The sequence below is a fragment of the Python bivittatus genome, unplaced genomic scaffold, assembly GCF_059951505.1.
Source record: "Python bivittatus isolate LINGU-HERP-01145 unplaced genomic scaffold, Pbiv_v1 ctg000340_np1212, whole genome shotgun sequence".
Classification (NCBI taxonomy): domain Eukaryota; kingdom Metazoa; phylum Chordata; class Lepidosauria; order Squamata; family Pythonidae; genus Python; species Python bivittatus.
The window spans coordinates 20,883,023-20,900,977 of NW_028277056.1; the positions used below are offsets into that span (position 1 = coordinate 20,883,023).

At 37.0% G+C, this 17,955-nt stretch overlaps 1 pseudogene; it reads right to left on the reverse strand.

The window, feature by feature from the left end:
- Positions 1-793: 793 nt before the first annotated feature.
- The window catches only part of LOC148216057 (uncharacterized), a 29,915-nt pseudogene continuing 12,753 nt past the window's right edge, over positions 794-17,955 (reverse strand).

Here is a 17,955-nt window from a genome sequence, read left to right on the forward strand (position 1 = left end):
TCAGATTGGGTTGAAACTGTCACCTATTAACCTCTGGGTGGACAGCACTCCCTATCCTCTCTGGGCTATTCATGGTTGCTTATGGACCATGCAGCCAATTCAGGCTGCTATAAGAGTGGTTGGACAGTGGTGAGTGGAGGTGGGAAGGGCCTCAACTCAATGGAGTAACTAGCATGTGTGACACCATGTCAGCCTTACAGGTAGACTAGGCAGGAATATGACCAGATAAACTAATTCTACTTTATTGTAAAGCTACATTAACAGAATCTTGCAAGTCTGGAAGTACAATTTTCCTGCCGTCTCCTTTACAGCCTGAGAAACTAGGGAAGGTCCCTTCTGAGCCTCTTGCTCCATCCACTATCCAGCTGTGGGCTATACTGTCTCTTATCTGAACATTCCCTAGGCAGCATCTCTTTGTCCCATTTCCCAGGGTCTTTCCCACATACCATTACACACCAAGAGTGGATCATTTTTTAACATCCCCCTCCTGTACTGCTGAAAACCAGTTTGGTGTATTAGTTAAGGCATCAGACTAGAAACCAGAAGACTGAGTTCTAATCCTGCCTTAGCCATAAAGCCAGCTGGGTGAACTTGGGCCACTCACTTCTCTCAGCTTTAGTAGGAAGGAACTGGCAAGCCACTCCTGAAAAATGCTGCCAAGAAACTGGTGGGGGGCAGTCACTAGGAGTCAAAGCTGACTTACAATTCTTTTCCTCCATTGCATCTGCACCATGCTGAATGCCAAACAAGTAACTGGCCCATGGGCAGCAGCGACCTTACTCCACACCTACCGTTAGCCTCCACCATTGTCCAATGGTGTGGAAGTGAAGCCTGTCTCATTTTGGGCTGGAAGAAGTATGATAGTGCTGTCACAATAGCCCAGACTTGTAGGTTGTATCTGAGGAACTTCAAAACTGATGTATGCCATGGATGAAAGAGTTTCATAATGACCTTTGTGAGGATCAAAAGCCAACATCTGCAGAAGACCAATTCAAAGTAAACATATTATTTACAATAATGGACATAACAATCTCTCAGATAAAACATAAATTTGCAGGCATATGCTTCTACAGGAAAGGCAAGGGGAGGCAAGTGACAATATGTGGATGGTGACATCACAATGCAAACACTGTGACTAATGTATTTGTGTCCCAAAGCGTTAAATATTCATGAGTCTTGTTATCAAAACCCAATCTACACCCCAACATGGCCCAAAGATTTCACAGAATTCTACTCTGAAAATAGGTGGCAAAATGTTCTACCGGAAAGTTTGGGTGGAATTTGGAATTATGACTTTAAACCAATTGTTATATAATGACTGTTTTAATGATTTTTTCTGACTTGGGATTGAATTTGGTCTCCCCAGCTCACAACAGTGGCAGTATCTTCACCTTAAGCATGTTTTAATGGATACATAGGGGGCAGATGACATCAGCTAAACTATAATGTAGTTTCAGTGATCTGGCTTAACCTAGTCCCTTTAGTTCATTCAATCAAACATGATTAAGCAAATAATGGTTTAGCACAGTAGATGAACCCTTCCAATATCCCCACTACTCTTTGTTTAAGTTAGTTTCCCAGTTCTAAATATTTCCCAAGCATCTTTTCTTATACTGTATCACTAATAATATTGCAACAATTTTAACACAATAGATGTTCCAGCTTTTAAGAGTCTTTGAAGGGATTTACTTACCCACTGAAAAGAATGTGATTTCAGCTCTCATAGTCATCACTCTGCTTTCTTTCAGATCATACAAATATTTTATGGTCATCATATTTAAAATGTTGGTCCACCACTCCAAACCATAATTGTTTAATTCATTTAATCTTTGAATTGGTCCATAAGAAGTTAATTTTGTGTCATCTGACATTCTTTATGATGCCTTTTGTCCTGCAAGTAATTTCATGTGTTCTGTTCTCAGCTCTTCCCACATTTCTTAAGCAAGCTGTTTCCTTCAGAATTTCAAAGCACAAATCTGGAATGGTTTATGAAACTCTGCTGTGCAAAACTTCTTGAAAGTTTATGTTAGGATTTCACAACTATTGAGTCTGCTATGAAGATGAAATCTTTCTAAAGTTACTCATGTTTACCTCTTTGAAATATAAAGAGATGATTCTACAGTAAACATCAACCTTCTTTGCCACCTATCTGAAACATCTATTTGCTTTTGTAACCCAGTAATGACTTATATCCTTGATTCAGTTAATCTCACCTATCAATTTCCTGCTTTATGAAATAGCTCCATCTTTCTGCCTTCTGTCCCTCATATCTACAGCTGGCATCAGAATAACTCTGTGACATCACAATTTGCTTTCTTTGACTTCACAGTCCTCTATAAAGCTCCTACCAGTGTTCATCAGCCTGGTGACCTCCAGATGTGACAGAACCAGTAACCACAAACCACTGCATTCCCAGCAAGCATTCTGGATATTCTGGAAACCATAATTCCCACATCTGGATGGCGCCAGATTGAGGAAGACTCGATTAACCTACTAATCGTTCCCACATACATATATACGTACATACCCATCATACTATTACTTTTCGGAGAAGCAATATTATCCAAAAGACAGAAAAGGAGTATGAATTAATAATACCAAGACATGAGATACAAAGAGAAAAGGAATCATAGTTAGCACCAGTACATTCTACTTATAAAATCTTTCCACCCTTATAAACAATTGTTTAATTGTTTCTACTACATCTATATACAACATCAATCCCATGCAACCGTAACTTTTTCAGTCTTCCTCTTGAATCTTTCATCCTTATGTTTTTGTTTTGAGATCCTTATTCATATTCTCTGTATAACCAAACCACCCCAATATACTTCCAATGGTGACTCACTTTCATATTCATTCAGCACTCATTTTGTCTTTTTGTTTTACACACACACACACACACACACACACACACACTCTTCTAAAATAACCCATTCCCACTGCATTCAACTGACCTTTATCTTTCTTCTGAGACACCCAACTCTCAACCTTATATAAAAAAGGAGCAGAAGGATGCTCTTAAGCAGTTTTTTCACCATTCAACAAACATTGATTTCTCACAATAGATCATATTATCTATGACCTTTCTACCACCACTTGCACATCTTAACATCCACTCATTTTGCCATTATTAGAAAACATTCTACCAAGGTACAAAATGTCATCTACTTGTTCTAGTATTTTGCCATTTATGAATAACTTGCAATTGCTGACTCCATTTTCCATATAATAGAATCTACCTAACATTTGCTGTAATTCTCAGCCAAATTTCAGTAATTTTTTTCCTAGCTTCATATTCATTCAGAATGTTGCATAATTTTTCCCAAACTCACTCCTGGGGTTTCATTATCACCATTCACCAAGGGATAGCATAGAACCATCACCACCTATGGACTCCTTCTTTTATTCTGTACATACCCACAAGACCTACAGTAGATGACATTAAGTCATGCTGTCTGACATTTTAGCCCTTTCATAGATCTATACCTTCACTTCCCTGCATGTATTCATCAAATCTAGTTCACAAAATCAGACTCTTCATTCAGGTCTAATAAATTCTACCCATTTTCTCTTTGTTTTAGAGAAACACAACCTATCTATATTTCTTTCTTTTCATTTGTTAATTCATACTCTTTATAATGTATTCTTCTTACATTCTAGCTTGCTGTAGGTATCACTAGAAGGATCAGTATACCACAAGTGCAACCAATGCCCAGTGTTAAGCCAAGTATGCTCACACTATTCTATGCAAGCTAGGATTTCCAAGAGGCTATTTTGCAAGCCAACATACTGTTGCCCACATATACCAACTAGGAACTCAAGGCAATGTACTGATACACAGTTACAATGCTGCAATTAAAAAATCAGCCTAAACCAGTGAGAAGTGCAACAAAATGCTGCAGTTTTGTGACTTTGCCTACACATAATTCCAGATACTTCACCCCAATGCTCCGTCCATACAGACCTATGCTCCATTCCTCTCGTCAACAATCAATGCTCTGTGGACACTGAGACTGCTCATGTTCAGTGGGTAGCTTTGGGTGTTCCATTCCTTGGAAGTATTTTTTCCCCTAAATCTTTTTCGCACTTCTATAATCCTTGCAGTTTTTCAAGCCTACCTCTGAACCACCTTCTTCATAAATGATTCCAGTTTGGCTTCATAAACAATAGCTTTCAGAAAATTAATTTTCATATTGGATATATATTATTTTTTGTTACCCTAGCTGTTTCCAGCCTTCTGTTTCATCTTCCTCCGTGTATTGACTATATTTAGACAGACATATTTTTAATTATACAAAGGCATATAGAATGATGCCGCAGTACAAAGTAACATTCTTAATTACACATCTCTCTAGAATCATAGAGCTGGGAGAGGGCATGCTATTAGGGCACTGAGTCCACCCTCTTGTTTCATACAAGACTCCAAATTAAAGCATCCTTTTCAGAGGGATGTCCAGCATTTGCATGAACGTATTTAGCATAGGAAAATCCACCAGTTTCCTCATTAAAAGCTGCTGCTGAACTGCTGCTATTAGGAATACATAAATAAAGCAATAGTGCTTTTTCCTCAACATCCAATTCTAATCTTTCCTGTAATCTAATCTAATCAATGCATTTTATACTGGGATGACAGAAGACAATTTCTCATCTTCTGAACACACTATTGCTTTATGATCACTTCATTGAAAGAAAAAAGAACATGAAAACCACACATTTCCATATGCATGGCATTAAATTTATTCTGGCTAATAGACACTCTGAAATTCTAGCTTAGAAACAGAATTCATCTGTCACAGCATCAGTGAAAAGAAAATAAATTTATCTACCACAAGGTGGAGCTTTTATCACAATTCCATTAAAGTGCAAGCACCCCAAAGAGTAATAAAGGGATTCCAGCATCGTCTTCAGACTCTGGAACCAAAATAGTTGTAGTCTCAGCTGGGGTTTCTTACACCTTTATTGTCACATCAATTTTTAAGCACGACAACCTAGGGCAATCTTCCTCAAACCGATTCTCTCCAGACATACCTCTACATAGCTGGAGAGTCCCACTTTAAGACAGCCTTCCCCAACCTAGGAGCCATCCTGATGTATGAGCTTCAACTCTCACAATCCTCAGCAAAGGCCATGGGACCTGAAGTTCACACATCAGCGGATGCCCAGATTGGGGTACAGTGTAGCAGGTGCATGCTCTGGAATCCAGTATCATTTTTTTGTCAGGCCCAGCCCAAGAACAATGGTAAAACAGTCCAGGTTCTTTATTTGCTTATATCTTATAGACAGAATCTTGCCAAACTAAATCTGTACTACTGCAACAAGTGGATATACCCTGGGAGATTCTAGGGAGTGGCTATCCTGAACTTCTTTTGCTTCCCATGCTCCTCCTGCAGACTGTGTTGTCTTTTGTCTCCTTTCCTTTCCTGGAATGCACCCGCTCCTTCCTGATAGCCTTGATCTCTGCTTCTATACCCCACATCACCCTCCTCTTCATACATACATTCCATCTCATTTTTTTCTAGATAAATTGGTGCAGACTTCAAGATTCTTAACTACAGTTACGGCTAATCAACTTCTCCATTTAACCATCATTTTGAACCATCTTTAAATTCCATACCATTATATCTGGGTTTCAAAAAAATCCAGGTAACCAGTAGATGGCAGCAAAGAATTAGAGTTGTTCTCTCTTTGCTGCTATCTAGTGGTAAGTCTGAATTTTTCAGCCCATATATGTATAGCTTAGTTTGTTGCTCAGTGTTGTTTCTGACCATTTAGATCTCATGGACATCATTTCACCAAGACTATATCTCAGTCATTGCTTCTTGAGTTCTTGTAAGCTTATGTTTGCATAATCAATGATAGTATCTCACCATCTTATCTTCTGTTGATCTCTTTTTCAATTGCCTTTGATTTTTCCAAGCATCAGTATCTTCTCTGTTGACTCTTATCTTTGCATTATGTGTCCAAAATATTTTAGTTTTACCATCATTATTAATACTTCCAGTGATCAGTCTGGTTTTACTTCATCTAGCATTGAATTATTTTTTTTCATGTAATCCAATGTATTCTCAACTATTTTCTCCTGCAATTCAAAGGTGTAGATTTTTCTTCATTCAGATTTTCTGACAGTTCAGTTTTCATATGTTACACCTGGAAAAATAACACCTTTATAATACATAACTTTATAGTCAATGGGATACCTCTGCCCTTTAATATTCTTCTAGATCTATCATAGTCTTTATTTCAACTACCAAACATCTCTATGTTATGGCAACAATTACCATCCCTATGAATTTTGATCCTAGAAGATAAAGTATATTACTATGACTTCTACAACATTTGCATTATTTGATAGAAAGTTGGAATGTGGGCTAATATTGGTTACTGGTTAAACAGGAATCTGTATTTTAAGTAAGATATGTAAATACATTCTCATTCTTGGGTCTTAACATAAAGACATAAAGAATGTAGAATGATGAGGACCCTAGAATTATATTCCTTTCCTTCCTTACTTAGATTTTTAAAGAATCTCACACGGTAAATATTCAGGACAATGTCTGATAAAATACAGAGATAGTCATACACTATTTTTCCAGATGTCCAACACAATAAAACCAAGCTTTAATAATATAATCAAAATACAGCTATAACTCCACAAACACATATTGTTTTCACCAATCATCTAAAGGGCAATAAAACAAAGAATAGCTAAATTTCTCTGGGAAAAGTGTTCCACAGTTGGGGTGTCACTACACAAAAGAGTCTGTGTTGAGTAAATATTGATTAAAGGACACTAACAATCTCCATAGAATGATGCTGTTTGCATAAGAAAAAAAAATCTTATGAACATACATATATTATTTTATTAATAGCTCTTTTCCCATTTAAGATAGAAGTCAAACTTCTATATGTTCAAATCTCTTTCTATCTCTGTCTATCTCACTCCCCAAAATAATTTGAGTTACACACATATGAAGTCAAGGTTTTCTTTAAAACTGGAATGACCTATGTATGGCCCTTTTGAAGCTATTAAAGTTGAAGCTCCCATCATTTCTGCTAGCTAGGGATGATGGGGATTGAAGTACACCAATATTTGGAGGTCACATGTTGTTGATCCCTGCTTTGAAAGGTGCTCAACAGGTCTTCAGTTCTGTAGGTTCACTGTCAATATCATTCAGTTATATTGTAAACAGCCAGAATCATCACCATAATCAAAGCCATTAAAATGCATTCTTTTTTATTTTTTGGCATGCTTCTTGTTGACATGGTTATGATCTGTCATGAATATATGAAAAATTTTCCAGAAAACTGGATACCCAAAGAATAAAATATTTTACTCTACTGATCCCTTTGTCTTTGTTTTAAATAATATTCTGCTTTCTGCAAGAAGGATATTGTTCTCCACAGAAGACTGATTCAAAATAACCTTTCAGCAGGGAATATCTGTACAAGTAAAAAAGGAAAACATGACCTCTTATTCTATAAAAAGTAAGAAAAGAAGAATGTTGTATTTACCACTGTCCCCCAAAGCAATATGGCAACAATGGATATTAAATGAATAATAAAATGAACTTTGATTACATACAAAAAAAATATATATACTGTATATATGTGAAAGCCTTAATTGACCAAGACATGATGGGCAGTTGAGATAAATATTAATGGATCCATGGATGGGCTGACAGGCAGATGGGCAGTCAGGGAGACCCCTGACAAAATTTCTTCTCAACATTTTATTGGGTTGGAAAGAATGAAATGTCAGGAGCATTTACCAAATTTATATGTAGTATTAATGGAGGGAAATACAGTTGGAAGGCAAAAACAACTTGTTGGAAGCTTGATAAAGTGCTTCTCTTAAAATGAAAATGTTCTCATCTCCTATTTTTAATAGCTAAGGTTTCCAGAAAGCACACCTGCTTTCCCATTTTGAAGAACAACTTAACATTGCATCGATAAACAATAAGCTTTGAGAAGGATCAATTCTTACTCCTAATGGTTGCGACCATCACAAAAAGTAGGAAAGAGAGAGAACATGGATATAAGTTGAGAGCAGGCTTTTGCCAAAAGCATTGTTTATACTTAAAAGGTGGCAGCTAATTTGTTTTATGTCCCAGCTGTCTACCAGGTAAAGATTAATCTATTATCCACTTTGCTTTGTAGAAATTAAGTGAAATATCATTTTCAGCAGTCATAATATTTATATACAGATTATAAAACAGCTCCTCCTAGCCTAGAGTTTTATCAATGTATGGAACAATAACTTCCATAAGTCCAGGAGGGCTGGCAAACTATAGGAACTGTAGTTAAAGACTCCTGGAAGGCTCCAGAGTCAAAAGGTCTGTTTTAGAATCTATCCCCAAGTGTTCTAGATGATTACAAACCTGAAATAAGGACTTGTTACTGCCAGCCCTTCAAGGTAGATTAGACTAGGAATCCAATGTCATATAGGTCAGTACTACTTCTATTGTAAAGGTATAGTAAAAGAATATTGCAAGTCTGAATGTGCTTCCCCCATCCTTTTATCTTCATGAGAACTAGGGAGGGGCTAGTCTACAACATTTACTTAGGTTTCATTCCTGCCCTGGACTCAGTCCTCTTTTATCTGACCACTGTCTTGGTAGCAGCTCTTCCTCCTGCCCCTCAAGGCCATTCCCTCTTTCCTCTATAGTTCCATTTTGGATTTTTCTTCTGCTTTTGGTAAAAAATGGTAACATCCATATTTAATGTCATGCATAGCATGAATGTTACAAGAACTATAACTGTAGGCCACTGCTACACACACTACACTCTGTATAAACAGGAAGAAACAATCTTTGCTCTCAGCAGAACAGTCTACACAGTATTCAAAATGAGAAGTAACAGACAACACAAATCTATTAGGGGCTTTCCTACCCCCAAATTAAAGGGGAGGGGAGGTGTTACTATGTGTTATCGCACATTTGGGTGGCTTTTATTTCTAGAAAACCAAAATCAATAACAGTCGTTTTTCCTGCTTGACTTAGCTAAAAGTGAATTAGTGTTTCCATTATGATGAATATGTCTACATTTGAGAATAATAGATCTATATGGAGTGATAGAAAGCCAGTTGGTGTAGTAGTTAAGACATCAGGCTAGAAACTGGGAGACCATGAGTTCTAGTCCCACCTTAGACACAAAGCCAGCTGGGTGATCTTGGGCCAGTCACTCTGTCTCAGCCCTAGGAAGAAGAAGGCAATGGCAAGCAACTTCCCCAAATCTTGCCAAGAAAACTGCAGGGACATGTCCAGGCAGTCACCAGGAGTCAAAACTGACTCAAAGGCACCACAAAAAAAAGGAAAAAGCACTGAGAACTTGGAATTATGGGACAGGAACTATGAGGTTATGAGTACTTGGCTGTGAGGGATCAAAGATGAATAAGGGTATGATACATTTTGTTATTTCTGGCCAGTTTCATCATCTTGCTTAATGTTTTATGTTTTCTATTTGGATTGTGTATTTGTTATTCTGTTTTTATGCTGTACATTGCCCAGAGTCTATCTGGAGTCAGTCGGTCTAAGTTGAAATACATAGATACATACATACAGTACATACCTTGCTCTTCACTAACACTTTCAAGTGAAAGTCTAAGTGCCCTGTACTTGGCCAGCAATGCAGACACTGTGGCAAAAGGAACCACTTCCAGAGTATGTGGGGAAGGCAAGGGAAAGGACGGGCACTTACAAGAGCTTCAGATAGTGAGAAAGTTTTGGAACGTATGGAAGTTATGATGCTAAGAGTATATCATATCCAAGCTCATTAATAGCAGGATTAGGCGCTGATTATTTTGGGACCACAACAGACAAGTGGACAACAGACCTTCCTGCAGTTGATTCCCCAGCATGGATTAGGTCCTAACATAGTCATCAAACAAACCAGTTGCTCCTCAGTTACATACAAAAGGAGCAGAAAGCAAGTCTGAGACAAATCTCCAAAGCAACAAAAGTTACCATCTTGCATTTGTGATTGTGAAGGAACAGGATCAACCTGCTGTTTTAAGCAGTACAACTTTCCAAGCAATACATTTGATTAGCGTAAAATCAGAATTTCATCTGTACAATACAAAATGCTCCCCAATCCTGGAATATGGAATCAATTTTGGAGAACTTGGAAAGCGTTTTCAAGAAAGTTGGCTTTAAACGTGAAATACATCTAGAAACTGACCTTTTTGAAAACCCAGTATGTGTGACAAGAAGGAAACTTCCCATAGATGTGTATGAGCTTGCTCACAAACAACTGGAAATCTGCAAACAAGGGGCACATCATAGACAAAGAAGATAATGCTCCCCAGATAAGTAGATGCTCATAGCAAGGAAACCTTCAGGCAAGTTAAGGATCTGCACAGACCCCAGGCTATTGAATTGAGCCCTCAGACAATGTCATTATCCAATGCTATAATTGACGAGATCTTGCCTGATCTTTCCAAAGCTTGAATATTCATAGACTGTGATGTCAGCAGTAGTTTCTAGCTTGTAACACTGAGCAAATTGATAAGATTTTTCACTCCTTTTCACAGGCACATATGACTGATGAATTTACCCAGCACCTGAAGTATTTCAGAAGATATTAAGCCAGGCAGTTGAAGGCTTGCCTGGTATGAATATTATTGTAGATGACAACCTGATTTTTGGGAAAGGGCAAATGATTCAGATACAGAAAAGGACCACAGCTACAATCTATAGTCTTTTCTTCAGTACTGCAGAGGGAAAGTCAGACTGAACCCTGAGAAAATGAAAATCCAACAGGGACAAGTGGCATATATATATATGTACAGGTAGTCCTCGTTTAGTGATCATAATTGGACCAGCAACTTGGTTGTTAAGTGAAGCAGTCACTAAGTAAAACCGCAACTCTGCTTATGATCTTACTTCAGCTTTCCTTTGCTTTACAGACCGGCAAAGGTCATAATGCAAAGATTGGTCATAAAGTTACTTTTGTCAGATTCAGCCTAGTACAGCCAGCGCCACTGTTCAGTTTCACCACCGCTAGTCAATTTCACTGCCTCAGGCATAGGCGGTTAGGGAAGGGAAACAAGGCAAACCGCAAGCTAATTGCCTGCAGGTGGCGGCAATTAACACATCACAGAGAGTAAATTGGAACCGGCAACACTGTAGCACAGGTGGCTCCCCAGACGCCCCGGGCAACGCCGATTACAATACTTCAGGAACACAGCAATCTGGAGGCAATCAGCGACCAGTTGGAACCTGACTTAAGAAACCCCATTTCATCTGCATGAGAAAAGCCCCACGAGTACACCAACAATGTGGACAAAAGACGACGATCATGAGGACAATGAAACCTGGCTGAATCTGCCATTAAGGAGAGGGGAGGGAGATCACAAAAAGCAGAGGGGTGACCCGGGATAAGGGCAGGGGCAGAACCCAGGGGTGCTATGCATCAAGCCGGGAACCCTATAAAACACTGTAAGAAACCACACCAAGCCAGTCCTGGCTTTATCTGTAACCCCTACGCATTATGCCTGAGTAAACTAGCTTTCATTCGAGTCCATGTCTCACGAGGGTTATTTCCAGTGCCAAATGCAGCGAACCTTACAACTTTTTCATCAGCGTCATAACTGTGAACAGTCAGTAAATAAGGAAGTCATTCAATGAGGAATATCTGTACTGTCAGCCTGTGGATTACATCCAGTTTCCAAAAAGGTTAAGAACTTCAGACAGTTCTTCAGATATGCGACTGGAGAAGGAGATATGACTGGAGTACAGCTACAGCACGTATGCAGATGCCACCAGTTGTAGCTATTTGTAGTTTATAAGACATTTTCTATGATTTTTTTAAGGTAGTGAAAATTCTGTTTTTCAGTTATTTTGACTTGCTAGTATATAAGAAAAGAAATCTAACAATTAAAAAGAAAATGAAATCAAAACTAAGAATTGACTAAATCTGTAATACCATGATATAAGAAATCAAGAACGTTTTATTCACATCTTCCAGATAAGATTTTTGCTATCCAGAAGGCAACCTGCATTCTGTTTTGTACAAGAAAACATTTTTTCTTATTTGTATTATGACTCCATAAGAAAATAACCTGTTTAGTGACAATCTCTAAAAACTAGAGTTAAGAATTTGGAAAGTGCTTCCAAATAGGCAAAACATTACAGCATTTCACAATTAAGATTCTTCTCATCTCCCAGATGAAGACTGTTTGGGGATTGATTTACTGATTTGAAACCACATAAAGAATTGGAAGGAAGGGAAGGCCAGGCTGTAAATTGTTTCTGAAGAAAACCCAATACGCCAACTTTCAATGTACATATTTTTCGTGTGACAGATGAGGTTGGTTTATGACCATATTTAACATTAACCAGCTGTGACACTCTTCAGACTTGTTGAGATTAAAAACATTAAAGCTTTCCTCCTCTCATGTCTGCTTATGTTCACTTTCCGTCTACCTACAGCTTTCCACTTACCTTCCATGCGATGGAGGGGTAGGCTACCAAGGTAACTTTCTGTGTTGCCCCATTGAATATAACATGAAACATAATGGCCCATATTCATATGGTCCCAAGACCTAAGTTGAAAAAGCAAGGAATGGCACTTTCTCCCATTTGCAAGCAGACTGTTTCTACTCTCAGATCACATCTGTGCTTGGCAAGCCCCCTAGCCCATAGATCTAAGCTGAAGCTTCAGAATGTTGTGAAGGCCACACGTTTCCCAATAGCTTTCAGTAAATGTGCTTGTGTCTATGTGCATATCTGTGAGAGAGAGCTAATCAGATCAGCTGGTTTTACCAACCTGAGGGAAGACAAACAGGTTGGGGGAAAGTTTGCAAGGGGGAAGGAAGCCAAGAACTAGATAAACAATTCAAAGTGGCACATTTATTAAAGCAGAGGAAACAGACCTTCTCTGAGAATTTCTCCTGTTTTTTGTTTTTCCTCCAGGATGACAGACCTGAGACACATTGTATATTTAGGAAGCTGAGCTTCTCCATTCCTGTGTTCACACTGAGCTGTCTTAAGTAGCACCAAAAGTCTATCAAAAAAGGTAATCATTTATCATGGTTCCAGCTGAGGTGCAAATAACTCTCCATCTTCTAGGAGGAAAGACATTATCTTACCCTCTGTCATGTGGTTATCTCTGTTTGATTTTATTCAGCATTACAGTACTTCCAATCAATCAAACTATACATAGGAATAGCTAGTTAACACTTATTGGCAAATATTGATCCTTTCTCAAATATATTTAGAGGAAAATTTATAATCATTTTCAAAAGTGTGTCAGAATATAATAAAGTTACTATATTTAGGTGTTAAAATGTTAAGCCCAATTAGATAATACAGTAAGACAACATTTAATATATTGGATGTAAGACCATGTTCCTGTTTTTAACTTTGCAAACCAACAGTCTTCCACTGTAATGGAGAGGACTAAGAAATCAACTAGGAATCACTGATTTATTTATTTAAACTATTTGCATAGCTGTCCATCTCACAGCAGTGACTCTGGGCAGCACACAGAGGATTAAAACTAAAGAACCCAACAACATAATATACAAAATAAAGACCCAAATATTAATCTGAAGCTATTTTTAAATTTATTTTTATTTAAATCAATTTATATGGCCGCCCATCTTGCAATAGTGACTCTGGGTGGCTAACATAAACTTAAAAAGAGAAATATGATAAACAATAAGGATTATACGTAGTGGCAGCCGAAGACAGCAGATAACCCATCCATCTCACAGACTGAATTAACCTCCCAATCCTCATGCCTGGGAAAACAGCCTCATTTTTAAAGTTTTCTGAAATGCCATAGGATTGGGGCCAACCAAGTCTTAGGGGGTATGGTGCTTCAGAAGGCAGCATCACTACTGAAAAGGCCCACTTTCTGGATCCCGCTAGATGACATTTCTTGAAAGATGGGACTTGGAGCATGCCCCTTTTATTGGATCTATTGGGGCAGGAATAATAATAATAATAATAATAATAATAATAATAATAATAATAATTCCTAATTCAGATTGCATTTACATAGAACTTTGGAAGGGGGTAAACTAAAAACAGCACAGAAATTAAAATAACATAGTATTAATATGAATTTATTAGCTGCATTTGACCAGAATGGAGAAGCAGTTATTGGAAGGTGACTAAGGTGATGCGCCATGTAGTAATAGTAATAATAACAGTAGTAATAGAATGGAAATTATAGTAATAGAGTAATTATACTGCAATTAATTTTGGACATACAATACTACTAATAAATTATCACTCATATTTGATTCATCTTGCCAGCAAAATTGGCTAAACAGCCCAAAGCTAAGGAGGATGTAGAAGTTTTTGTTAGGTCCAAATCAAGATTCTGGTTTGCTCTTTTTGAAGAGGTTGGTGAAGGTGTTCCTGCCCCTTGCCAGTTTGGCTACATGACAAAGAACTAAGAACACAACAGAGTGGGCAATGGTCCATTTATTTCTGTAGAAATTAGATTAGGAACAAGAAGTTGCATGCCCTGTTCACTCAAGTGGATAGAACAAGTCAAAGAATGGCTTTACATTGTAATATAATGTAAATTTCAATCCTTTCAACCACATATTTTCCCATTGTTCCATCTGCATAATATAACCAAAAATTTTAGCCCACTTTATTATACATTCTTTCACTTCTTCTTCTTCTGTTTTAAATTTCAATAAAAGTTTATACATTTTAGTTATTACATGTTCATAATTTGTACACAATTTTATTTCAAACTCAGTCTTACAGTGTCCAAAACCATGAACTGTTTTGCCTACTTTAAATCCTTCTAATAACTGTAAATAAGAAAACCATTGGCAACTATGCCCCTCTGCCACCAGTTCTTCTCTTGGTTTTATTTTGTATTCCCCTTGACAAAATTCTAGTATCTCATGATAAGTTGGCCATTTGTGTTTGTCTATTATTTCTTGTCTATAAAATGCTTCTTGTTCTGAGAGCCACAAAGGTGTTTTGGGGCACAACGTGGATTTGTACCTATTCCATATTATCAATGTAACACGTCTAACAAAATGGTTTTTAAAATCCACATTAACCTTGACTTTATTGTACCACAGATATCCATGCCACCCAAATCTCAAGTCATGACCTTCTAACTGTAAAAGTCTCTTGTTTCTCAGCAATATCTATTCTTTCATCCAAGACCAAAATACAATTTCAAATCCAGTAAACCCAGATTTTCTTTGCGTCTTGTAGCACTTTATATTTAACTCATAGTTTTCTCCCTTGCTATATGAATTTAGATGTGTCTTTTTGCCATTGTTTAAATGATACATTCATTGTCAAAACAGGTATTGTTTGAAATAAAAACATCATTCTTGGCAAAACATTCGTTTTTATCACAGAAATTCTCCCCAACAGTGATGATTTTAATTTCTCCCATCTTAACATGTCCTTCTTAATTTCAGTCTTAACGTAATTATTTTGAAATAACATACAATTCATATTCTCATAGTAATACCCAGATTTTACTTTTTTCTCTATCTTAAAAGCAGTTTTCTCCATCATTTCTATTTGATCTTCTAATTTCATATTTTTGTTAACATCTTTGTCTTCTGATTATTAATCTTGAAACCTGCTAATATAATTATTACTAATAAGAATTAAATCCTTTAATTTTCCCATTAATGCTTCTGTCTGCACTCTTTAATAGTAAACAAAAAGCATTCCCACAAAAGTCCAGTTTGTCTATTTTAATTCCAATTTCTTCAAAAGCACTTTCACCAAAAAATAATCTTTCAAAATAACTATTCCATTTATCCATTTTAAACTTTCTTACATCCACTCCTTGTTAGGCTTTTTGCCAAAAGTTTTTCATTTTTTTTTTAATTTTAACCCCTTTTTCCCCCTTTGTAATCCAGAAAGAATGTTGACTCACCAAGTGGAATTCTCTTACCCTGCCACTCAGAAAATCTCTCTAGCTGTAATTAATTCCATCTGAAAGTGTTTAAGAAATGAGGCTTGGGTGAACCTTCTGTCCATATAGGATGCATTAAGGTTGTGAGCTGTGTACTTATGACTGCTGTAAAGATCAGAAGCCACTTCTTTGCATCTTTTCTTTCTTTTCTATGTTTCTTTTACTTTTTTTTCCTTTCTTGCACTTTTAGCTTTCTTTCTGATTTCTTCCTTTTTCTTTTCTTCTTCTTGCTTTATATTAGTTGGCATTAGTTTTTATCTTCCTTTTTAAAACTTTTAATAAAGTACTGTATATAAAAAAAGAAATTTTACTTCCCTACTTTAGAATGAAAAAAAAAAGAGAGATTAGGGTTCCGACATCCTGTATATTTAACATATAATACAGCCGCTAGTTAATGTAGACATATAACTTTTTAAAAATATATTGAAGTCTGGACTACTCATCTATCTTTACCGTTGCAATCCAGCATACCAACAAACCAACATTTGATTTGTTAGCAGAATGATGAAACAGGACAGCATTTCCAGCCAGCAATCTATAGCATTGCTCAGCCATTGCTGAGGCAATATAAAGCCTGTCTTCATTTGTGATATAGTATCACAGTTATGGCCAGATTATGCTATAAACTGCTAGAGCAGAAATGCTCATATGCCTAGGCTCAGACTAACTGGAAGACTTTGTGTACTCAGCAGTTACTGATTATTCAGCTATTCCCACTGAAGGAGAAAAATAAGCAAGGGCAACTTAGCAGCTGTTTGCAAACAATACTAGATTTATCAGCAACCTTTAACATTATCACATGCATACAGAACACATCTGGAGGGCATTAAGTGGGAGATAAATAACTAAAACATATTAAGAAACTAGCTTCCTGTTGGTAAGGAATCTTTCTATTAAGAAGGAAAAAAATTGAACATTAAGTTCAAAAGCTCACATTATTCAGTTAGTCATGGGGCACCTTGCTTCAATTAAAATGGAATTACTAAATCATAACTGGCTTGCATATGTATCTAAAGCTTTTTTTTTTCATTAGTGCTGGATTTATTCAGCTTTTCCTATCAGAAATCAATTAAAGAAGTTTTTTGTGCATCATCAAGATGGTATAATTCAGCTTCTCCAACATGGGAAGAATCCAGATATTCTAGACTTCAACTTCCATAATCTCATGTTGATTGAATTATATTGAGAGTTGAAGTTCAACATAGTTGTTTAGGAAGACTGGTATAGACCAAAACATCTGGGTGGTAATCTTTTCTGGCCCCTGGTAGCGTTGTAGAGTTTCACATGATGGTTAAGATGGTATCTTAAACTAACCCAGAATCTCATAAGACGTCAATGTTTTACCCTGAAATCTCACAATCTATAATCTTATGGATCTCACAATCAATACTTTTTTTGTGCTGGAGCAAAAGAGTGAGAATTTAACCATACTCTTAACCATAATGAACTTATCCTCACTTTTAAATTGGGAGAGGGTAGGTAATTCACACCACTGTTAATTGCCTAAGTAGCTATTCTAAAGTAATATAGGGCCAGATAATGTCTTTACCAAAGCAAGATTCAAGCTGCTGGACTCAGGTAAAATATGGGTGATTCCAGAAAACACCATAGAAAGGAAAGGAAGGATATATGTAATGCCCCAACTATAGAAGACATTGCACACACTCTATTTTATTGTCAATTATATGCCATGGGGAGGGGGGGGGGGCTGGTATATAGACCATTACTAGTCAGAACATCTCACTGGAACCCTAACCTATTATGATCTTCATGTGAATGTAGTTTGCAGGACCACTAAATTTATGGCTGCCCAAATTTTTAGGACAGATTGGGATCACCTGTAAAGGTGATGAACTCCTTTAAACATATTCTAAGGCAGTGAAATAATTGTACTTATTCTATTTTCTTTGATGTGATGTATTTTCAGTTTGATATGGTTTTTGATTAATCAATAAAAACTACTACTATACCAAAGTAAATTGCAAGTGTGATTTGGATCAATGCCATCACAAAGTTGAAGTCCAGCTAACCAGCAGCCTA